General features: G+C 44.5%; 1 long non-coding RNA gene across 1 annotated transcript; it reads left to right on the top strand.

Moving 5' to 3' along the window:
* Nucleotides 1–606: 606 nt before the first annotated feature.
* Nucleotides 607–2,194, top strand: LOC123100545 (uncharacterized). Its single transcript, XR_006448428.1, has 2 exons — nucleotides 607–1,070; nucleotides 1,974–2,194. It is a non-coding gene; the product is annotated as an uncharacterized lncRNA (long non-coding RNA).
* The last annotated feature ends 24,016 nt before the right edge of the window (nucleotides 2,195–26,210 follow it).

Genomic DNA, 26,210 nt, shown 5'->3' with positions numbered 1-26,210 from the left:
TCACATCAGCAAAAAATTTCAACAAGTCGTGTTGTCTTTTGTTTCAGGGGTAACAAAATCATGTTGGTAGCCGAAGCGAGCCTCTTTGGCTTCCGTAACTGATGGGGCTGCGTAATAACCGATAAAGAGAAGCCCACCGGTGGATTTCTTCTTATCCCTTCCTCTTCCTGGCAGCAGAACAGGCGTTGCCACCAATTCACCACCCACACACCATCGATGCCCTGCACCGACTGCTCCGGCGTTCTTCCATGCGGGCGAGCAGAGGCACCCCATGGCGCCACCTCCTCCTCTCCTTCTCTTGGCGCGCGAAGACCTCGACAAAGTGACCTCCATCGCGTCATCGATCTGGCCGCCGCCTCACCTGCGGCTCGATCTGATCTGGGAGAGATGGTGAGGGGTGGGGCGGCGGAGTAAGGGGAGAGGGAGATCCGGTGCAGGACTACCACGCTGTTGACTTGCGGCACCCAACCCCGACCACCTCGACGACTATGCTTCCTGAAGGACGACCTCCGCCACCTCCCTGCTGCCAAGAAGCGACGAGCCCGCTTCCTGTGCCCCCCCCCCCCCCGGGAAATTCCCCTTCAGATAGTGGAGCGGCATCGCTCCCATAGTCTTCAGCATCAGGTTGGTGTCTGCACCTTTGCTCCAAAATTGTGTATGCCTGCCAGTTCATGCAAAGTTAATCTGACGTTCCCTCTAGCATTATATTGATCTTAAAAGCACATGTATTGTATCATAATTATAGAATTACTGATCCATACCATTATAATTATTTCAGATTCGTCACAGATCCGTTTTCTTTTTCATGAAGTTGGCTGGGGCTTTGGCCACATGACAACTTTCATTTGTAATATAGAAGATATAAATCAGTGAAGTTGATGTCATACCACTCATGTTTCAGCACTGTACGAACAAACTTTGAGATCTATATTGCCATCCCAACAGATGAAGACATGGATTACATATTAAAAGTGCATCAATGTTCTGTCGTTCAACACAATGTGTGGGTATATCATTGACAACCAATGGTTTTTTATGCCTGAAAAATACTTCATCGCTGCAATATGATGGTAAGATATGTTCTGATTTCCTCTAATGAAACTTCATAATTCAAACATGGTTTTATTTTTGCAGCATTGTAGAGTTCTTTTGAGCGTATGGGATTCCAAATTATATTCTGATTTTTCATTCACAATGCTTTCTTCATTCTCATTATCTTGACCTTCATGGTAATAATTGCCACCTAAATCTAGCAAATAATCACCGGTTATCCATGGTTCAGTATTTGTGCATCACCAGTTGTAAAGGGTTCAGTATATGAATTCGTTGAAGTTTGTTGCTATATTCATATGTACATTTCAATCAAATGTACATGATTTCATTTTTGTTGGTGGTGTGGACTCATTGGATTATTCCATGTTTTGTCAATTTGATTGTGGGAATGACCCAAAATTTGCCAAATGAGTAGTGGAGTGGGTGCTCAAATCTTCATCTTCCGGCTGCTTTAAAATGATTTGGCATCTGCAAGTAATGTCCCATATTGAGTAACGCGGGGCAAAATCTTCATGAAATACTGTAGAGAACTAAGCCATTACCAATCTAGGTGCAATCAACCTCTGTGACCATGTTTATTACTCTCACTTACAATTTTGTTGCCTTTTACTTATGGTCTGGCAAGGGATCTTTTACGTACCATCTCATGGTAGTATTTTTTCTTCTTCTAATTGTATAATTCATCTACGCTGAGAATACATGCAAAAAAATAAAGTGGGCTGTGTTCTTGCCCCGTTCTGCTACTTGATGCATCTGTCTTTTTTCCTCCCATGTCATGACGTCATCCGATCAATCTTTTTGTTGGGAATAGTAATATCTATTGCTTTTTTATTCTTTTTGTTGATCTATTCGTAAAAAAAATTGTTGCCATTTTCTATAACTATGAGCTTCCTTATTGACATCTATTGTTACTAATCCAGCAGGGCTCCTGATTCCATGGCGTGCCTTGGTCTTTTGGCGGGCATATTTAAAGTTGAGGGATCTTTTATTCCATTTCAATGTGCTCTAGAAATCTTCTGCCGGCTCAAGTGCTCATGTCAAAGAATATAGTTGTATTTTCCTTGGATTATTCATTTGCCTTGCAATGTTGATGGAGAAAAGGCAACCAAATTATTCAAGGGATAGAGATTGTTAACGAATAGATCAACTAACTGTTTGCCATGGAAATTGCTATTTGGAGACTTGGTGCATTTGGAAAGTATGTAACGACCAAGTCTTTGATAATGTACTTCCAAACTTTGGTTGGTGCAAGATTCCCGTTGTTAGCAGTAGCACCTACACATAGAACTGTACTGGAGAGTGAAAAGTAAATTGCTCTTTCACTTTAACTCATAACATTATTTCATGTGACTGAAAGAGTAATCTGACCATTAAAATTATAATTTTACATGATTGTCAATGTTTATTTTTTGACCATACATTCCCGCCCCAACGCGCGGGGAATCATCTAGTTATAACAACTCTCATGTCTTGGAAGGAATAATTGTCCCTTTATTAGGCCGGCTTGTAACTTTGCCGACTTGTTAGTAATTGAATAACCATGTCCACTTGCCCCTTGATTATAGCCATTTTATTGTACCGCCAATTTATCATATAAACCAACCGGCGACTTATCGTTCATAAATGACCCGCCGTTTATACTTTGTCCACAGTTCTTAACCTTTAGGTGACTCATCATGTCGAAAACCATGACTTGCAACAGGGCGAGGTCTCGAGTATCCACCCTCATGCGCAATGACCTTGTGACTCAAGGTTTACTGCCGGCTAAAGATGTTGTTGGCTGGCGAGCATCAGAAGGAGAAACCCCCCCTCAGCCTGATCAAGGAGAGATTGTTCTCTTCGTAGACCATCTTCAAAGGGGCTTCTCACCACCCGGCTCAAAATTACTTAGGGATTTCCTCAATTTCTTTGACCTCCATCTCCAAGATATTGGTCCAAACTCGATGACCAACTTATGGCAGCTTCAGGTATTATGACACCCCCGATTCAATCGCACACTAATCATACACGCAAACGTGTACAATCATGATCAGGGACTCACGGGAAGATATCACAACACAACTCTAAAAGTAAAATAAGTCATAGAAGCATCATATTACAAGCCAGGGGCCTTGAGGGCTCGAATACAAGTGCTCGAACATAAACAAGTCAGCGGAAGCAATAATATCTGAGTACAGACATAAGTTAAACAAGTTGCCATAAGATGGCTAGCACAAACCGGGATACAGATCAAAAGAGGCGCAGGCCTCCGGCCTGGGATCCTCCTAAACTACTCATGGTCGTCGGCGGCCTGAACATAGTAGTAGGCACCCTCGGTGTAGTAGGGGTCGTCGTCGACAGTGGCGTCTGGCTCCTGGGCTCCATCATCTGGTTGCGACGTCCGAGAAGAAGAGGAAAAGGGGGAAAAGAGGGAGCAAAGCAACCGTGAGTACTCATCCAAAGTACTCGCAAGTAAGGATCTACACTACATATGCATGGGTATATATGTGTAAAGGGGCAATATCGGTGGACTAAACTACAGAATGCCAGAATAAGAGGGGATAGCTAGTCCTATCGAAGATTACGCTTCTGGCAGGCTCCATCTTGAAGCAGGTAGAAGAGAGTAGATGGTAAGTTCACCAAGTATCGTCGCATAGCATAATCCTACCCGGCGATCCTCTCCTCATCGCCCTGTGAGAGAGTGATCATCGGGTTGTATCTGGCACTTGAAAGGGTGTGTTTTATTAAGTATCCGGTTCTAGTTGTCATAAGGTCAAAGTACAACTCCGAATCGTCCTTTTACCAAGGGACACGGCTATTACAATAGATAAACTTCCTTGCAGGGGTGCATCACATTTCCCAACACGCTCGATCCCTCTGGCCGGCCACACTTTCCTGGGTCATGCCCGACCTCGGAAGATTAACACGCCGTAGCCCTACCTAGGCACAACAGAGAGGTCAGCACGCCGGTCTAAATCCTAAGCGCGCAGGGGTCTGGGCCCATCGCCCATTACACACCTGCACGTTGCGTACACGGTCGGTGAGCAGACCTAGCAACCTCCATTACAAAGGAAGTTGCGTTACGCGGTCCAACCCGGCGCGCGCTGCTCAGTCGCTGACGTCAAGAAGGCTTCGGCTGATACCACGACGTCTAGTGCCCATAACTGTTCCCGCGTAGTTGGTTAGTGCGTATAGGCAAGTGGCCAGACTCAGATCAAATGCCAAGATCTCGTTAAGCGTGTTGTTATGAGGTAACCGCAGACGCCGACCAGGACCAGGCCCACCTGTCTCCTAGGTGGTAACAATCTGCCCTGTCGCTCCGCCTCAAAGTAGCACTCGGGGCCCATCGGGAACCCAGGTCCACCACTACCTGGATGGAACCACATGTCCTTTCAGCCCCCATATCCGAATCACTTGCGGGTACTCTACGAGCCGACCCGACTTTAGTCACCACTTGTATAGTATGTATGTTTGCATGTATATACTCGTGATCACCTCCCGAGTGATCACGGCCCGATAGTATAGCATGGCAGACGGACAAGAATGTAGGGCCACTGATGATAAACTAACAACCTATACTAAGCATGTAGGATTGCAGGTAAGGGTATCAACAGTTGTAGCAACAGTGACAGGCTATGCAGCAGAATAGGATTAACCGAGAGCAGTAACATGCTACACTACTCTAATGCAAGCAGTAGAGAGAAGGAAGAGGCGATATCTGGTGATCAAGGGGGGCTTGCCTGGTTGCTCTGGCAAGAAGGGGTCATCGTCGATGTAGTCGATCACGGGGGTAACGGCAACGGTCTTGGGGTCTATCGGAAAGAAGTAACGGAGGGGAACACAATAAATAACAGAGCAATCAAAGTATCACAAAGCATACATGGCAACACGCGCGCTAGGGTGGCCTAACGCAGGGCTACGAATTATAAACGGAGCGGGAAGATATCCGGGAATATTTTCCCAGCTCGAGTGATTTATCGGTATATTGATCTAGGTGAACAATGTTCAACGATTGCTATGTTAGAGGTGTTTGACGTGGGTGTGGATGGCATATTCGGATTCGTTATATTTTTCTGAGCAACTTTCATATATAATTTATTTTCATCCAAGTTACGGATTATTTTATCTGATTTTCTAAAGTTTTAACAATATTTCAAATTATTATAATTAGTTTAATCCGAATTGATCAAGTCAACTTGACTAGTCAAAAGGGGAGGTGGTGGCCCACATGCCATAGGCAGCAAAGAAACTAATCTTGTTAATTAGATTAACTAGTCTGGGGTCCACTTGCCATTTGCTAATGGGCTAAATTAGTACTAAACTAATACTACCTAGCCTAATTAAACAAGGGCCGGCCATTACTGACACAACCCAGCCGGCCACACACACGGCCATGTACAGGGCCTTGGCGCCCATGGCCAAGAGCGGTAGCAGCAAATGGCAGCAGCAACTAGTAGTAAGCAGAGCAAAGCAGTAGGGGCAAGCAGTAGGAGCAAGTAGCAGCAGTAGCAAAGCAGCGGCGCATGCAGCATAACGCAGCAGCAGGGCCAGGAGCAGGCACGCGGGCTTGTGTGGGCGAGCGGCGGCAGCAGCAGGTGTGGCAAGCGGCGCGCGAGCAGCAGCGACAGAAGCGGCAACAGCAGATAGAACAGCAGCGGCGAAGAGAACGCCTAGGAGCAGCAGCACGCAGCGGCCAGCAACCAGAGTAGCAACGAAGCAACAGCCCAAAGCAGCAGCAGTGCAAGGCATAGCAGCAGCGCAGAGCACACACGCACATACGTACTCGTACACGCGAGATCGGGCACGATGGTAAAGGCGGCCTACGGCGTCCAAATCGAACGGGAAAAAAGGGGGTCCGAGGAAGGACCTCACCGCGAGCTCAGAGGTGCGGTCGGGGAGGCCGGAGGTGGACCGGAGCCGCGGCAAACGATGCCGGATGCCGGTGATGTACGCAACGAAGTTGTGCTCCATGCCGAGTGTATGGCGCGGCCCGGCTTGGTTCAACGGTCGTAGACGAAGGAGGCGAGGATGGGGAGGCTCCTGGAGATCTTCTCATGGCGCGGGGAGGGCAGTGACCGCCGGATCGACGAGGATGCAGTGACGGCGGCCCGGCAGTGCCTTGCGGGGAAGAAAGCGGCGCAGGGAGGAAGAACAGAGAGGTCTAGGGTTTTCCCTGGGGTTCGGGGTGATCTTAACCTAGCACCAGGACCGCGGGATGCACGCCACGTGAGGCATCTCGCCCGTGGGCGGCCATGGCGCCTCTGCCTCCTGCCTGGTCGGGAGGTGGAAGAAAAGGCCGGCCATGTGGGCTGGGCCCGGTACAGTTAAGTGTTGAGCTTCACACTGTAGCACTAGGCTTTAGGTGCACAGTGTGTGCTTTACTCTTTAATCTATCTGTAATTTAAAAAGCTATTGCTTTCAATTAATTTGGACACCATTTAACTTTTGTTAGATGTGATATTTACCACAAAAATAATTAGCTACGTTCTAGGCTGGCACAAAAAGTTTGGGGCCAAAAGGAGCTGTTCAAATTTAGTTTTGAATTTATGTGCGTATATTTAATGCTGATAGCCCTATTTTAAATAGGTTAAGGGCATTTTAAAAATTAAAAAGATGCTGGTTTCTACAAGATAATTACTTAGTGAATACTTGCAACATCTCGGACATTTTAGTTTTTCAGTTTGAAGAAATATTTTATTTGGCGTTATTTTAAATTTGAAAATGGCTTTGATTTTTATCAAGTGGCAATTTGGCTTAGTTAAACATGATGACATGTCACCATTAGGGTGAGGTCACTGTAGCATGACACTGGGGGTGTTACAGATCTCCTCCACTACAAGAAATCTCGTCCCGAGATTTAAGAGGGGAAGTAAAGGGGAAAGTTGTGGTGACGTAATTCTAACGGATCCTTTTGTTCCTGGTTGCTCTTCATGAAGTGGTCGATCCATTACAATGACATCTTTATTTCTCTACTTCAGGTCATCAAGAATAAGTCGGCATCCTTTCGTCGAGAACTCCATCGTCCTTACAAAAAGGACAAGGGGTAACTTCGGAAGAACAGACCTCTACAAGGTTGATTATCTGGTAGATAGTTCAGGGAATGTGGCGGAAAGTAACTCTCAAATTGAACTTAAAAAAACATTGAGAGCAAAGTAAGGTGGTACCATGGGAAGTTTCGAGCGGGTCGGGCGTGAAAGGGGTTCAGAGCAACGAATAAGTATTGCGGCTGAAACCAGAATAGATCCCTAGGAAGGTGGCTCGTGAATCTCATACGAAGCCAAGCTTAAGGGATTACTTTGAAGCAGGGATGTACAGGAGAGTCAGGTTTCGGACCTGTGGGTTACGGGCCCACCATGTGGGTTAAAAGTAGAAAGAGCGATGACATCTTGCACGGTCATGATAGCAAGGCAGGCGAGAGCGTAGTGTGCCAGTTATGTCGGCAACAGCGTCGTGACCAAGGGCGAGGGACGAAGAGGACCATTTTCCTGTTCGTTGAACGAGGCGGACCAATAGGCAAAGTTCTCGTCCATCGGTGGTTACCGGAATGTTATCAACAATAGTAACAGGGTCTTACTGACAGAGTGGTACAACGAGGTGCTTACCTAAGTTGGGAACTATGACTGCTAAGTTAAGTAGATTACAAGAAAGGTTAAACAAAACAATCGAAAGGAAAATATGTTTAAACACATATTTTAGGGGTATATCCTTTCCAAGGACAAGCAAAGCATGATATCGATGAGAGGATATAAAGTAGAAAACCCTCTAGTTAAGGGGAGAGAAATTTCATGACATTGCCCATACAACGGTGTTTGGATGATTGAGCAAGAAACATTTAGCATTGGGCTTTAAATGTTCTTGTTGAAAATCGGAGTACCATAGACATGCTTCGAGATAGCATTGACATGGTCGTCAAGCAAAGGTCACACTTCGGATACACGAAGGATCCATCAGGAACAACTTGTAGAATAAGTCTTACAATTTTCTCATGTAAGAATGGATAACCTTACTAAGAAGGAAACTATAACAATAGGTCCTCCGGCCAGGTGTGCTAGGCATGACATCGCCTCACCGGGTCATATAAAGAACAACGTCATAACTCTTGGAAATATGTTCCAACCATCATATCTGACCGAGATTCAGATCTGATTGGTGCTAGGATACCTCAGACTCGGGATTCCTGAGAAGAACAAGGTGCAACACAAATTGACAAGATGACATTGCAAAATTCTCGGGAAATGAACTACGGAAGCGAGTTCCGCAACTAGAGTTCATCATTAAACCTAGGAGAGGACGAGGAGGTGGTTGATGGACTCAATGACAATTCATCGAGTTTTCCAAAAAGATGGATTTCACAATGAAGTAAACAAGGTGAAAACATCGGACATACCAAAGTATATAATGGAGTATGTTCGAGGGGAACACTCATAATTAAACATTGATCAAAAGGTGCACCTCGAATTATGGGTCAAGTAGCACGATCAATGTTAGAATGATGATTCAATAAGCAAAAGGCTTAGAATGGAACTATCGATCGAGAACTCCAAAGCAATAGGGTTGCTAGAAGTTTTGAATTCACACATCATAGTTCACTTGTTGGTATTCCAGTTAGAAACAACATGGGACCAAGAAGGAATGGTGGTATTCAGAAGTATCACTTATATCAAGAATCCTTAAGAGGTGGTGAAATTCCCACGACATTCTTGACATAAAAGGTGGTAATATTCCAAGGTAAAGAAGAACAAATGATGGATAGCAAGGAACTCAAGGTATAACACAAAACACGAACACGTTTGTGTTGGAGGGAAGGCAATAAAGTGGCTAATGATAACACAAATCATCGAGGGCAAGGATGTTATTTCTCATCAAGAATTCGATTGATATCCTGGAAGAGCTCATAAGTTTGATGATGATCACGACACATTTGTCGAGAGATTTCATGAAGATGTAATCAATAAGCGACGACATCAAGTCAAAGGAATGATGAAGCGAAAAGGTTATTGGAACCATTTATACGACGCCAACTCGGGACCAAGCTTGTTGTTCAAGGTGGAGCGATAAGACGAGGGAATCGACGTAATCTTAGCTCATCGTCGAAGGTTGTGCTCCGGGAATAAGGACTAGGTAGCACAGTTAAAATCGGCACGACAATGATATAGCCAATCAGGCTAGGAATGACGTGATCAGGTACAAACTCGTAAGTAAAGAAGATTACTAAGAGTTGTTTAATCGCGGTGCGGACTCGATTCACTTATCGATGTCCTCGAGTGACTAACCACTCCGAACCCAGGAAAAATTGGAATCAGTGGGAATTAGTGCTTGATGAAGGCTCATAATTAAGCAACATGATTTTGTGATATTATCAAATTTCCAGAGGGTAATACTCGAAAGTAGGGCAGAATAAAGGTTGAACATGTGTATTGATTTGCAGAAGACAAGTACTTTAACTTGTCTGAGAAATGGAATCAAGGAGAAAATATGGTCGGAACCACGATTGCAAAGGATCAATTCACAGATATAATATGAACTGACACCAGGGGATAATTAAATTTAAAAGAAGCTTCCATGATAAGATCTACATCATGTCCATGGGTATGAACACAAAGTTCAAGGTCGACTCCCACTTCTCCAATGCATACCTTCCATTCACTTCTCGTTTTTCGAAAATGACATTAGTTGTTGAAAGTTTTACCCGGTGCAATACCAGATAAGTATGACACGTGAAATCTTTTGTGTTCTCACAGATTAGGGAAGGTGTTGGCTCAACCCATCAGGGCATCTTAGAAACATATACCACAAACTTCAGGAGTATTTAACACAAGCTCAAGGGTAGAGCATGGTTGTCAAAGCAGAGGCTACGATTTTTCAAGGGCATAAGGTATCAGGGGAAGAACTGACAAGAATTTGAATGTGAAGGACACTGTTGGATGATAATTCAACAAGGAATCTGAAGGTCCATAACAGAGCTGATGTGAGCATCGGCACGCAACCAGACGAAGAACATTACAAAGGCATTGGATTATAAAAGCAACTGACTAATTCAAAGCTCAAATGCCAAGGAATTATGATTTCCAAATCAAGGGATCAGAAGAAAATGCTCTGATTAAGGGTGGATAAGTTGGATAGAGTTAGGGGGTACGATCGACGGCAAATTGATTGGTCAAGAACCAGCTCATGTCTGGAGTGACGTCCGAAGGGAAGAATTCTAATTGCTTGATGATTGCGAGCATTCGTAAACATATCGAATCAAAGTACTCAAAATAATAGTGACAAAGGGTGCCAATAAGATTACTAGACTTATGGGATTAACCATAATGCAGGAAGTCAAGGAATTCAGGAGCAATAGGCTGTTGAGGATTTTTAGAAAATCGAATAGTATTTCGAAGAATTTTGTGAAACACATGATCAACTGGTGACGATCGGATACTCGATATGTGTGAGGAATTATCCGTAGGGGTATTGTGGAAAAGAGCTGCAAAGCGGTGGGCACAAAGGATTCTCGGAATATCAGAGAAATTTTCAGGGTATCAATTAATAACAAGGGCAACTGGGAACGAATGTATGACCGACAAGTGTAAGTAGTTATCCTTAAGGACTTATCGGTGGTCGGGAATAGCAAAAGCTATGGGCACAAAGCCTCGAGAAAACATCGGAGAGTGTGTTCGGAATCTTCTGGTGCACCAAGTAATCATCTGGAGTGAGGGGCTCTCTGGGAGGAAGTAGTTACGAGAACCTACAGTCAGATTTAGTAAAATCATTTAACCCGAATAGAAGAGAGATTAGAGTCCTAGAGTAAAGATCAAGGAGTAAAAGATCATAATACCACCAAATGGCGACGTGGGCCCGTAAGACACACAATCATGTTAATAAAAGTTTTGCAATAACTAGACTCAACTTCGGCCAAGGAGTTGGAAAGGGGTATTCCTACAGGCAGCTGGCTCTGATACCAACTTGTGACGCCCCCGATTCAATCGTACACTAATCATGCACACAAACGTGTACGATCAAGATCAGGGACTCACAGGAAGATATCACAACACAACTCTAAAAGTAAAATAAGTCATACAAGCATCATATTACAAGCCAGGGGCCTCAAGGGCTCGAATACAAGTGCTCAAACATAAACGAGTCAGCGGAAGCAACAATATCTGAGTACAGACATAAGTTAAACAAGTTGCCATAAGATGGCTAGCACAAACTAGGATACAGATCGAAAGAGGCGCAGGCCTCCTACTTGGGATTCTCCTAAACTACTCCTGGTCGTCGGCGGCCTGAACATAGTAGAAGGCACCCTTGGTGTAGTAGGGGTCGTCATCGACAGTGGCGTCTAGCTTCTAGGCTCCATCATATGGTTGCGACGTCTGAGAAGAAGAGGAAAAGGGGGAAAAGAGGGAGCAAAGCAACCGTGAGTACTCATCCAAAGTACTCGCAAGCAAGGATCTACACTACATATTCATGGGTATCTGTGTAAAGGGGCAATACCGGTGGACTGAACTACAAAATGCTAGAATAAGAGGGGGATAGCTAGTCCTATCGAAGACTACGCTTCTAGCAGCCTCCATCTTGCAGCAGGTAGAAGAGAGTAGATGCTAAGTTCACCAAGTATCATCGCTTAGCATAATCCTACCCGGCGATCCTCTCCTCGTCGCCCTGTGAGAGAGCAATCACCGGGTTGTATCTGGCACTTGAAAGGGTGTGTTTTATTAAGTATCCAGTTCTAGTTGTCATAAGGTCGAAGTACAACTCCGGGTCGTCCTTTTACCGAGGGACACGTCTATTCGAATAGATAAACTTCCCTGCAGGGGTGCACCACATTTCCCAACACGCTCGATCCCTCTGGCCGGACACACTTTCCTGGGTCATGCCCGGCCTCGGAAGATTAACACGTCGCAGCCCTACCTAGGCACAACAGAGAGGTCAACACGCCGGTCAAAATCCTAAGCACACAGGGGTCTGGGCCCATCGCCCGTTGGACAAGCATACGCGGCGGATGAGCAGACCTAGCAACCTCCATTACAAAGGAAGTTGCATTACGCGGTCCAACCCGGCGTGCGCCGCTCAGTCGCTGACGTCAAGAAGGCTTTGGCTGATACCACGACGTCGAGTGCCCATAACTATTCCCGCGTAGTTGGTTAGTGCGTATAGGCCAGCGGCCAGACTCAGATCAAATACCAAGATCTCGTTAAGCGTGTTGTTATGAAGTAACCGCAGACGCCGACCAGGACCAGGCCCACCTGTCTCCTTGGTGGTAACAACCTGTCCTGTCGCTCCGCCTCAAAGTAGCACTCAGGGGCCGTCGGGAACCCAGGTCCACCACTACCTGGATGGAACCACTTGTCCTTTCAGCCCCCATATCTGAATCACTTGCGGGTACTCTACGAGTCGACCCGACTTTAGTCACCACTTGTATAGTATGTATGCATGTATATACCCATGATCACCTCCCGAGTGATCACGACCCGATAGTATAGCATGGCAGACGGACAAGAATGTAGGGCCACTGATGATAAACTAGCAACCTATACTAAGCATGTAGGATTGTAGGTAAGGGTATCAACAGTTGTAGCAACAATGACAGGCTATGCAGCAGAATGGGATTAGCCGAAAGCAGTAACATGCTACACTACTCTAATGCAAGCAGTAGAGTGAAGGAAGAGGCGATATCGGGTGATCAAGGGGGGGTGCTTTCCTGGTTGCTCTGGCAAGGAGGGGTCGTCGTCAATGTAGTCGATCACGGGGGTAACGGCAGCGGTCTCAGGGTCTACCGGAAAGAAGTAACAGAGGGGGAACACAATAAATAATAGAGCAATGAAAGCATCACAAAGCATAGCATGGCAACACGCGTGCTAGGGGTGGCCTAACGCAGGGCTACACATTATAGACGGAGCGGGAAGATATCCGGGAATATTTTCCCAGCTCGAGTGATTTATCGGTATATTGATCTAGGTGAAAATGTTCAATGTTTGCTATGTTAGAGGTGTTTGACGTGGGTGTGGATGGCATATTCGGATTCATTATATTTTTCTGAGCAACTTTTCATATATAATTTATTTTCATCCGAGTTACGGATTAATTTATCTGATTTTCTAAAATTTTAACAATATTTCAAATTATTATAATTAGTTTAATCCGAATTGACCAAGTCAACTAGACTAATCAAAAGGGGAGGTGGTGGCCCACATGCCATAGGCAGCAAAGAAACTAATCTTGTTAATTAGATGCAGTGACGGCGGCTCGGCAGTGCCTTGCGGGGAAGAAAGCGGCCCAGGGAGGAAGAACAGAAAGGGCTAGGGTTTTTCCTGGGGTTCGGCGTGATCTTAACCTAGCACCAGGACCGCGGGATGCACGCCACGCGAGGCATCTCGCTGGTGGGCGGCCATGGCGCCTCTGCCTCCTGCCTTGTCGGGAGGTGGAAGAAAAGGCCGGCCAGGTGGGCTGGGCCTGGTACAGTTAAGTGTTGGGCTTCACACTGTAGCACTAGGCTTTAGGTGCACAGTGTGTGCTTTACTCTTTAATCTATCTATAATTTAAAAAGCTATTGCTTTGCAATTAATTTGGACACCATTTATTTTTTGTTAGATGTGATATTTACCACAAAAATAATTGGCTACGTTCTAGGCTGGCACAAAAAGTTTGGGGCCAAAAGGAGCTGTTCAAATTTAGTTTTGAATTTATGTGCGTATATTTAATGCTGATAGCCCTATTTTAAATAGGTTAAGGGCATTTTAAAAATTCAAAAGATGCTGGTTTCTACAAGATAATTACTTAGTGAATACTTGCAACATCTCGAACATTTTAGTTTTTCAGTTGGAAGAAATATTTTATTTTGACTTTTTTTAAATTTGAAAATGGCTTTGATTTTTATCAAGTGGCAATTTGGCTTAGTTAAACATGATGGCATGTAACCATTAGGGTGAGGTCACTGTAGCATGACACTGGGGGTGTTACAAGTATTTTGCGAAGTCTATCCTCGGAAAGAGCCGACTGTTAATCTCTTTCGGGAGTTTTCTACATCAACCATCAAACCTAGTGCGTAGATGGCCCTAGCGTCGAACTTGGCGGGGTGTCACTCCAGAGATGAAAGAACTATCCCTTTCCAGAGGTCAAGTTGGTGAGTCATCTGAAAGAATGGAATGCAACGTGGTTCTACTGTAAGAACACTGCTCCTGCCAACGAGACCCCCTGCCGGGTTATAGACCGGACCGTCTTAGTGCAACCCTTGCTTTTCTGGGTTGGGGAACTGACGAAGAACATTAGCAAATTGCCCCCCTCTATCCCAAGATAAGGGCTTTGAAGTCAAACAGACTCACCGGAGTTGATTTGACCCGGTATTGTATCAGTTGGTGGGTTTAGCCTAAGTCGCAGGACCGACTTAATGTGCAATTATTTTAGCGACTCAAACGACGTGCAACGCCTCAGTCAAGTCGATTTGACCAAAACTGGGATTAAGAAGGCCACCAAGAAGCTACTGGGCGAGCCCCAGGAACAATCTAACAAACACTAGGCTTGCTCCCTTCTGCCTGAAGAACCCTCAGCCTCCAGTAAGCACCTTTGTACTTTTCTTTATTTATTTTACATTGTACTTGCTTATCATAATGCTGATTTCTGGCTTATCACAATTGTAGGCGACTAATGTGTTCTGGAGGAGGAAAGAACCATGCAAGTCGAAACATGTCCCGGCTCCAAAAAGAAATAAGCCGGCCGATGAAGATGAAACGGCGGCTGAAAATGAGTCAGAGGTAGAACTTGACTCTCTCACCTGTCTTTTTATTGAACTTGCTGAGGCTTTCGTTTATGAGGGTCATAACGAGGGTAGTCAAGCCGGCGACGATGAGGTAATTTTCATCTCCTCCGGCTCGGAATCTTGTGTCCCCAAGAGATCAAGAAGAATTGTCAAGAAGGTGCCATTTTCCCATCCACTCGCTCACTTAGACTCAAAATTTCTTTTGAAGAAAATGTAGCAAGCCGGCAAGCGCAAGCTTCGAAGTGATTTAGGTGAGTTGACTGTCGGGTTATCACACGAGCCGACGGCTCGAAAGCGGCGGGTTGAGGTGCCCCACAGTCCTACTTCATCTCTTCCTCGAGTTGTACTTATTAGGCGACCTCTTAATCCTTCTAACTCAAATTATCAGGAGTCGGAGCCGTCTTCTGGGGAATCGACCGCCTTCAAGCTTCCGGCTTTAACCATCAAGCATGGGTGAGTACATACTTGTAATATCTTTCTTTGCTCATTGCGACATCTTACCAACTGATAAGTGTTTGTGTTTGGATCAGTGTCAAAGCCAAGAAGAAGGTTGGCGAGTCATCTACCGCCCCACTACTACTGACGCTCAAGATCTACCACAGGGTAACCCGGAAATTCCAGTTACTCATACAAGTGTGAACAACCCAGACCATGAACCAGAGATGGTTCATGAGCCAGTTTTAATTGACAAGCCACCGATGGACGAAGAGCTGAACGTCATTAATGAAGATGCAAAACCAGATGAACTAGTCGACAATCTCCAGCCGCCAAGCCCTGCTCATGCTCCCAGCCCTCGTCAGGAGGCTGAAAATTTTGATCATATGATGGTCGATACGGAGGTGGTCATTACTGGAGAAGGCCAAGGTGCTCCTGATGTTTCAACTACTTTGGACAAAATCCCGGCCGAAGATGAGCCGGTCTTGCAAGATAAGGGGAAGACTAGGTTGGGGTTGCCCGGCTTCGAGAACATGACCACTGGAGAGCTGCATCATGAGTTTCTGACCCGTCTGTCTAAAAGCCAAGACATTGCAACAAAGATCATCAACATGCTAAGGAAGAAACATGAGGAATGAAAACAGCTCGCCTCTCCAATACTGTATATGTATGCATAGCCCCCCAAGTCTTAGACATAGGCAAGCATGAGTATGTGTAGGACCTGTAATTGATTTTGATGAAGATACCATAGCCGCCAAGGGCCAGGTTGTTATGCAAATGACAGTCGGTTCTTCAGATATAGATCTTTAGCCAATGAACAAAAAGAAATACAATGTAGCCCCCAAGGGCCGGCTCATCTTCATGAGATGAGTCAGGTCTTTTCTTGATATCCTTATTTGAAAAAAGAACAACTTGCATTAGCCCCCAAGTGCCACGTATGTTGCTTGCAACTGCTTGGGACTTAATAATAGGATAAATTTGCCTATGTAGCCCCCAAGTGCCGAGTCGTGCCTCTTTGTCGGCTCAGGACTAAAAATGACTTGTATATGAATTATTTCCCTATCCCGCAGGAAACTTTGAATACGGCTGGGTCAAAATGGACCGGCTTAAAGAAAGAGTTTGATACCGAACAAACTTTGTGAGTCAAGGCGGAGTCAAGCCCGCAGTCCTCCGTAGAAGAGCTGGAGAAGGTCGAGGCGGCTTTTGATACTGAAAGAGCAGCCTTCGAGACTGAAAAAGCCGCTTTAATCAAGCGTGCGGAGGACGCTGAGAGCCAGCTTGCGACTGAGGTGCAAGGTTGGTCAATTTGAAACGTCATATCAGAAATATGACTATTGCTATCTTCGGTAAGTGACACTTGCCTTGGTAAAACTAAAGGCCGTATACATATTGCTGGAGCAACTGTATTCAGGAAGTCTTTGTGCCATCATGGCTGTGAAGGGCGGCAGAGATCCATCATCCCTGATAAAGGATGTACTTAAACAACCCTCCACCATCTCGAAGCAACTGGAGGAGTGATAACCCACAAGTATAGGGAATCACAACAGTTTTCAAGGGTACAGTATTCAACCCAAATTTCTTGATTCGACACAAGGGGAGCCAAAGAATATTTGCAAGTATTAGCAGTTGAGTTGTCAATTCAACCACACCTGAAAGACCTAATATCTGCAGCAAGGTGATTAGTAGCAAAGTAGTATGGTAGTTTGATAGTAATGGTAACGGTAGCAATACTAACAGTAGCAGTTTTGTAGTGATTGTAACAGCAGCAACATTTGAAAGTAACTTAGCAAAGATCAATATATGAAAAACTCGTAGGCATTGGATCAGTGATGGATAATTGTGTTCGATGGCATTCATCATGTAATCATTATAACCTAGAGAGACACAAAACTAGCTCCAATTCATCAATGTAATGTAGGCATGTATTCCGTATACAGTCATACATGCTTATGGAAAAGAACTTGCATGACATCTTTTATCCTACCCTCCTATGGCAGCGGGGTCCATAAGGAAACTAAGAGATATTAAGGCCTCCTTTTAATAGAGAACCAGAACAAAGCATTAGCACTTAGTGAATACATGAACTCCTCAAACAACGGTAATCACCGGAAACAATCCCAATTATTGTCACATTGGGGTATGCGGATCATAACTCGTAATAGGTGCATATAACCTGCAAGATAGGATCAAGAACACACATATATTCATGAAAACATAATAGGTTCAGATATGAAATCATGGCACTCGGGCCGTAGTGACAAGCATTAAGCATAGAAAAGTCATAGCAATATCAGAACATAGTGGATACTAGGCATCAAGTCCTACCAAAACTAACTTGATTACATGATAGATCGCATCCAACCCATCACCGTCCAGCAAGCCTAGGAAGGAATTACTCACTCCCGGTGGTGAGCATCATGAAATTGGTGATGGTGGAAGGTTGATGATGACGACGGCATCAAATTCCACTCTTCGGAGCCCCGAAAGGACTCCAGATCAGCCCTCCCGATGAAGAACAGGAGGTGGTGATGTCGCTTGAAACTGCACCGTTATTTCCCCAAAGAGGAAAGGATGATGCAACACAACTATGGTAGGTATTTCCCTTGGTTGCGAAACCAAGGTATCACTCCAGTCGGAGAACCAAGCAACACTATGTAAACGGTACCTGCACACAAAGAACAAACACTTGCAACCCGACGCGCAAGAGGGGTTGTCAATCCCTCCGCGGTAAAAAGATGGATAAATAGCCCTCGATAAAACACGAAATAAAATATGCAAATGAAAAGTGCAGCAAGGTATTTTTGGGTTTTTGGAATAATAGATCTAAAAATCAAAGTGAATAAAAATAGATCTCAACGCAAATATGATAAAGAATAGACCCCGGGGCCGTAGATTTCACTAGTGGCTTCTCTCACGAAATAGCACACGGTGGGTAAACAAATTATTGTTGGGCAATTGATAGAAGATCGAATAATTATGACGATATCCAAGGCAATGATGAATAGATAGGCATCATGTCCAAGATTAGTACACCGACTCCTGCCTGCATCCACTACTATTACTCCACACATCGACCGCTATCCAGCATGCATCTAGTGTATTAAGTTCATGGAGAAATGGAGTAATGCAATAAGAACGATGACATGATGTAGACGAGATCTAATCATGTAGGAATAGCGCCCGTCTTGTTATCCTTAATAGCAACGATACATGCGTGTCTTGCTGCCCCTTCTGTCACTGGGAAAAACACACCAAGATTGAACCCATCACAAAGCACCTCTTCCCATGGCAAGAAAAATCGATCTAGTTGGCCTAACTAAACCAAAGATTCTAAGAAGAAATACGAGGCTATAAATAATCATGCATATAAGAGATCAAAGAAGACTCAAATAACATTCATGGATATAGATCTGATCATAAACTCAAAGTTCACCGGATCGCAACAAACACACCGCAAAAAGAGTTACATCAAATAGGTCTCCAAGAGACCATTGTATTGAGAACCAAAAGAGAGAGAGAGAGGAAGCCATCTAGCTACTGCCTATAGACCGTAGTTCTATGGTGGACTACTCATGCATCATCGGAGAGGCCCCAATGAGGATGATGAACCCCTCCGTGATGGTGTTAGATTGGATCTCATGGTTCTGGAATTTGCGGCGCCTGGAATTGTGTTTCGCCGACTCCCTTAGGGTTTTTGGAATATTTGGGAATTTATAGGGTGAAGAGGCGGTGCCGGAGGTCTCCATGGAGGGCACAACCCTCTTGGGCGTGCCTGGGCTCCTGGGTGCACCTTGGTGGGTTGTGCTCCCCACGGGCCTCCCCTCCGGTGCTTTATTGGCCCACTAGGTGTCTTCTGGTCCAGAAAAAATCTCCAAAAAGTTTTGTTGCGTTTGGACACCGTGATATTCTGCGAAGTAAAAAAACAAGCAAAAAACAACAACTGGCACTGGGCACTATGTCAATAGGTTAGTCCCAAAAATGATATAAAGTTTCTATAAAATGAATATAAAACATCTAAGAATGATAATATAACAGCATGGAACAAGCAAAAATTATAGATATGTTGGAGACGTATCAGCATTCCCAAGCTTAATTCCTACTCATCCTCGAGTAGGTAAATGATAAAAACATAATTTTTGATGTGGAATGCTGCCTAACATGTTCATCACATATTCTTTTCTTTTGTAGCATGGACATTTGAACTTTTATATGGTTCAAAGCAATAGTCTAGTTTTGACATGAAGATTTCAATACTCAAGCATATCAATAAGCAACCATGTATTCAAAATATCAACACTAAAGAAAGTTATCCCTAGCCCATCATGCTCAATCATTGATCCATTCATGAAACACACTCGCATATTAGTTACATCCAATGCTCAAGTATGATCATAGTGCTCCCTAGTTGGCTCTTTATAAGAGAAGTTGGAGACACAAATAAAAATAAAAAATGCATAAAGTAAATAGATAGGCCCTTCATGGAGAGAAGTAGGGATTCATAGAGGTGCCAGAGCTTAAAGCTTAAATTGAGAGAATTTTTTTTGAGAGGCATACTTTTCCCATCAACGAAAACGACCGAGTAATTCCCAACACTTCCATGCTAGATATATCATAGGCGGTTTCCAAAGATAAAATAAAGTTTATTCCTTTTTCCACCATACTTTCACACTCCACGGCTAGCCATATCCATGGGTACCGTCCATACCAACACTTTCCAAGGAATTTATTATTTGATAACATAAAGTAAATTTCTTTTTCATTTAGGGACTAGCATCCCTATTACCGTCGTACTCTCGTGCAATGACAAGTGAATAAACACTCATCCTGAGAATAACACATCTAGCATGGAAAATATTGGCCACACCCTGTCGCTTCATGAGTGGTACGAGCACAAAAAAAGAAAATTCATTTTGAAAATTTAGAGATGGAACATACAAATTTACTTAGAACGGCATGGAAATACCACATATAGGTAGGTATGGTGGACTCATATGGCAAAACTGGTTTCAAGGATTTCGGATGCACAAGTAGTATTTCTACTTAGTACAAGTGGAGGCTAGCAAAAAGATTGAGAAGCAACCAACTAAGAAATGAAAATTCACATAAGCCAGCATTAAGCATAACTAACACCGAAAAATGCACCACAAGTAGGATGTAATTTCATTGCATAACTATTGACTTTCGTGCTTGCATAGGGAATCACAAACCTTAACACCAATATTCTTACTAAAGCATAATTACTCACCAACATGACTCACATATCACTATCATCATATCTCAAAACTATTACAAAGAATCAAGTTTATTTTGTCCAATGATCTTCATGAAAGTTTTTATTATATCCCTCTTGCATATCTATCACTTTGGGAATAATTTCATATGTTGCAATTGCTTTTGAATAAGATCAAACAAATTTAAGTGAAGAACATGAGCATAATGTTTTTTTCATCTCTCAAAATAATATAAGTGAAGCATGAGAGAATTTCTTCAAAAATATTAAAGCACACCATGCTCAAAAAGATATAAGTGAAGCACTAGAGCAATTCTGTAGCTCAAAAAAATTTAAGTGAAGCATAAAGAGCAATTCTAACAAATCATAGCATAATTTTGGATTTCTGAAATAGGTGTGTCCAGCAAGGATAGATGACACAAACTAAAAAGAAAAACAAGGAAATACTCATATAATACAAGACGCTCCAAGCAAAACTCATGATATGTGACGAATAAAAATATAGCTCCAAGTAAAATACCGATGGTCGTTAGAAGAAAGAGGGGATTGATGACCCACAAGTATAGGGGGTCAATCTAGTCCTTTCGATAAGTAAGAGTGTCGAACCGAACGAGGAGCAGAAGGAAATGACAAGTGGTTTTCAGCAAGGCATTTTTTGCAAGCACTGAAATAGTCGGTAACAGGTAGTTTGATAGCAAGATAATTTGTAACGGATAAGTAACGGTAATGGTAAATAAAGTGCAGGAAGGTAGCCCAATCCTTTTGTGGCAAAGGACAGACCAAAACGGTCTCTTATAATAAGCAAAGCGTTCTTGAGGGTACACGGGAATTTCATCTAGTCACTTTCATGATGTGTCGCGTTCGCTACTTTGATAATTTGATATGTGGGTGGACCGGTGCTTGGGTGTTGTTCTTACTTGAACAAGCCTCCCACTTAGGATTAACCCCCTCGCAAGCATCCGCAACTACGAGAAAAGTATTAAGATAAAATCTAACCATAGCATTAAACATTTGGATACAAATCGGCCCCTTACGAAGTAGTGCATAAACTAGGGTTTAAGCTTCTGTCACTCTAGCAACCCATCATCTAATAACTACTGCACAATGCATTCCCTTAGGCCCAAAGATGCTGAAGTGCCATGTAGTCGATGTTCACATGACACCACTAAGGGAATCACAACATACATATCATCAAAATATCAAACACATATCAAGTTCACATGATTACTTGCAACAAGATTTCTCCCGTGACCTCAAGAACAAAAGTAACTACTCAGAAATGATAATCATGCTCAAGATCAGAGGGGTAATAAATAGCATAATGGATCTAAACATATAATCTTGCACCAAATAAACCATATAGTAATCAACTACAAGATGTAATCAACACTACTAGTCACCCACAGGTACCAATCTGAGGTTCCGGTACAAAGATTGAACACAATAGATGAACTAGGGTTTGAGAGGAGATGGTGAAACTACTGCAAGATGCTGCTAACGCGGCACTACAATCAGAGACCCTTCGACGAAACTGTGAGCGATGCAATAATCGCAAACAGTGATGTAAAAAACCCGTCAAAAAGGTGCAACACGTTTGCGATGATGGATGTATCAAACATGGTTCAGATTTTAGTTGCCTGTGCGATGCAGGGCATACGGTATATCAATGAACTGTTTGCGATGAGGCAGAAGAACAGAAACGGGCAGCCAGATGAAGGTGTGTGGAATATACGACATACGGTTCACTCGGATGAACTGTTTGTGATTAGGCTGAACAAAAGAAACGGTCAGCCAGATCAAGGTGTATGTGATAGAGGGCAAACAGTTCACTCGGATGAACTGTTTGTGTTGAGCCAAGATAACAAAAATGGTTCAATATAACAAGATGTGTGTGATACGCGACAAACAGGTATGTAATCAGAAATGTGTGTGAAGACCGATAATAACACAGATGATTTCTGCTAATAAGACGTGTGTGTTGTGCGATGGGATTGCATACAGAACAACAACATATATATACACACACTTATAAGAACATGGTTGCATAACCAAATTAAACATCCACTTACATAGGTGGCTACTACAACCATGGTATTTGCACACACCAAAGTAAACTATTACATGCATAATTACATAGGTGGCTACTACACACATGACATTTCCAAACACCAAAGTAAACTATATATTACATGCATGATTAACTAGGATAAATGATCATCTGATCATCATCTACTTCTTGTGACGCTTGCTCTGCTTGTGGCTCGATCCGGCCTCATTGATTTGGGTAACGAGGCACTTCCTGATGTCAATGATCCGCCTGTGCATCCCGTAGCATGTGTACATGCTCTTAGCCGCGAACCTGAGGTGAGGTTCATCTAGTTGTCGCATCTAGGCCTCATGCCAAGATACGGGATGTGTTCTGTTGGCATCTTGCTTCATCTTTTCGTAGTATGGGTCGATGATGGCCGAGGCGAGTTCAACCAGGGAGTCCTTCTTCGTGCTGCCCAAGACCCTGTAGTGCTCACGGATTTCGACAAGGTTCTCGCAGGCTAAGCCCGTAACCCTGAGCGCTTTTACATCGTCGGTGGTTTCCACCATAGCGAACTTGTAGTCAGTGCTATTGGCAAACCTGGCGAAACGGTCGGAAGGCTCTATGGCCATGCAGTAGTGGTAGAGGAGGACATGATGTCGCACGCACAACTGGGCAACAACAACCTTCTGATCTATGTTTGGACGACCGGTGGTGTACTGGAGGTCGATGCCGACCACCTTGTACTTGTCTCGAGCAAGCAACTGCTCAACGTTGTTGATGTAGTCTTCCACCACGGCCGGGTCGATGGTGTACACCACTGAGAGATCCGTCTCCCTCGCGTGGGTCTCCACTTTATGCTCGCTGAACTCCATTGGAGCGCTGCTAGACGTCCCCTCTCTATGTGTCATCGTGGGTGTGCTTATCATGTTGTGGGGCACGATCGAAAGGTTGAAGAGACTGAGGTTATAATGGCTGCGGGAATTAAAGGGGAAGCCGGACGGCCTGGAATATCAGCACACCCTGACGGCAGTTCTAATTTGCAGCATGTAATGCATCGCGTGGCGACGCACGCGGTGCAACCGCATGCATATGGGGCCCCCGATGTGATCGTGCGCAGGCCCAACCGCTGGCAGAGCGCGCACGGAGGGACGCGAGCAGAGTGCTCCGCGGTCGCCTCAACGGCGAGCAACCATATATATATGCATATAGCAGTTGAACACGCAAGGAAAAGCTGTCCACAAGCCGAGCGCGCTGGCGGACGTGAGCAGAGCGTGCCACAGCGCCTAACGGCGAGCAAAGCTTGCCGAGGGACGCGAGTAGAGGCCGGCACAGTGATACATGGCAAATAAGACAAACTGTGGACAAACGCTTGCTGGTATAACCGTTTGCGATTGATGAATTCATCGCTGGCGGGTTACCTAGTGCGGGCCGTGTGCGATGTGATATGCTCTGTCTGCAGAACATGTATGCTCTGTGTACAGAAGAACAACATATATATACTTGTAACATGACATGATTGCAATACCAAATTAAACATCCAATTACGTTATATAACAAATACCATAAATATTGCAAGGTTCAAATTCAAAGATTACAATGCCCGAATTCAAACATTGCAAACCTCATCATTTCTGCAAAGGGATCAGCCGCCGACAAATCATGTATGGGTTTTACACAATGACTTACAATTGCTCTGTCATATGCTCTTCCAATACGAAGTTTAGCTTTTTTGTAGCCTCTTCCATTCTGCAGTACCTGCCAGCTCTGATCAACATACCATTCATATTTCCTAATTAAATGCGTGTTCAACCTTAGTACCCTTGATCTGGCAAGAAAGAACCTGGCGAGTGTAATCTCTGGTAAGGTCCCTCGGTAGGATTTCAAAGTAATATTTGAGAGATGCAGATCCAGGCATTCGATGTGATTGTCGTTATAAACATTATCCACCTCTGGGCTTATTGTTATCTGCAGAAGAAGAGAACGTGTTAGTGCCTACATGAAGTTTTGAACAGTACTACACGCCAATTTGGTTTGTAGGATTTGTAAAATGCACCAACGTGTCATCTTTGATTTGACATGATTAACATGGGCATTTGATTAAAATCTAGAAACATGTAGCCTTCTTCACAAGAGGTTGGATTGGATGAAAAATTCCCTAATAAAACTAGTACAGATGAATCCAAAGGAGAAATGCTTATGGATTGTAACCATATGATTCAAGCAACCAATATGGGGTGGGGGTGTATGTCCTGAAATCCTCCAAAATTCCTTCAGAAATCGTAGTACATTGTCATTGTAAACTTGGGAAAAGGTGCAAAAAATTGAACTCCCTTATGGTTAACATTTAATAGGAAAGGAACATCACCTCGATATACAAATTCTTCAGGCACGGAAAGCATCTCAGGCAACTGACAACTTGGTCCAGGTTGGGGCCGACAGATTCTAGTGCCAAGACCTTCACTGTGCCCAGAATCTGGGTGAAGCTTTGCTGGATGACAGACGAACATACATCTTCAAAACTAGAAATAATGTTGATATCAAGAAGGAGAGGTATAACAATTGTTTTACCTGAAAGTAGTAGTATTTGACAGACGAGTAGCCCACCGCTATCAGTTTTGGTGCAGAAATGACATTGATTCTTGTTGGACCTTGTTGATCAACTACAAGTAATCTCTCAAGTGAAGGTGTGTCCTCAATGACCATATTGTGGTCCACCTTGTGATCTCTCGTTGCAGCACCAGCAACACACATAAATAGTCTGGAGAGTCCAGGAGGTGATGTGGAAGGTACTCGACCAATTCATCACCTAAAGACGAAGGAACTCAAGTGCAGTACAGCCGCGGAGCAGGCGCTCCATGTCATCCTTTGGGATGTAGACGACGACGAGGTCGAGGTGCTTCAGTCGTGGTAGAAAAAGAGCGGGTGCGTCATTAAGGGGGAGGGGGAAATGGCAGTTCATGAACTTGGCGAGGCGCAGCATGCGCGCGAAGCGGAGCGCGGACATTGGCAACGAGCGCATATGCCCATCATTAAAACTGAGCTCCTTGAACTGATCTATGGCGGGGGATTGGAACCATTCATCAAGCTTGGCTTGGTCCTTGCCATTGGAACGGAACTTGCCCGTGATAAGGCCTCTGATTGGGCCATGGTGACTGCCGAGGATATGGGAGAACGCATCCAAGCTAATGTGATAGCCATGGCAGAGCTCGTGGGCGTCGAGGAGGTCGGCAGGGGTGAGGAGCCATAGGGGGCGCCACCGTCGGGAAAGGGCGGTTGTCCTCGCGCCATATTTGATTGGGAGGAGGGATATGATGACTATCAACATATCATCGGGGAGGTTGTTGATGAAGTCTAGGCTTGCTGGAGTTGCTTGCGGTTCTTTCTTGACCTGCGTCCGCTTGTTGGCAACCTCGTTCTCCACCTCATCGGCGGCGACAGAAACCTCTATCTCCATATTCATGCCATGCTCTGGTGCTTCAGCAGCCCCGGCATCGCCACTCCCTCCGATGGGGTGCTTCGGCGGCACCCTCATACACTGACAGCTTTGAGGATTGAGAGTGGCATCGAGGATGCGGGCCGAGAGAGAGGATTGTGTGTGTGGCAAGGATGGGGGTGCCGGCTTTGAGGACTGAGAGCAGCGTCCAGGATGCGGGCGAAGAGAGAGAGGATTGTGTGTGGCGAGGATGGGGGGTGCGGCCGCTCGGGCGTGCCATTAATACGGACCAGTGGGAGCGAGACAG

The sequence above is a fragment of the Triticum aestivum genome, chromosome 4D (assembly GCF_018294505.1).
Source record: "Triticum aestivum cultivar Chinese Spring chromosome 4D, IWGSC CS RefSeq v2.1, whole genome shotgun sequence".
Taxonomy (NCBI): Eukaryota; Viridiplantae; Streptophyta; class Magnoliopsida; order Poales; family Poaceae; genus Triticum; species Triticum aestivum.
The sequence above is the reverse complement of the archived record's forward strand: the minus strand, read 5'-3'. Positions and strand labels throughout refer to the sequence as shown.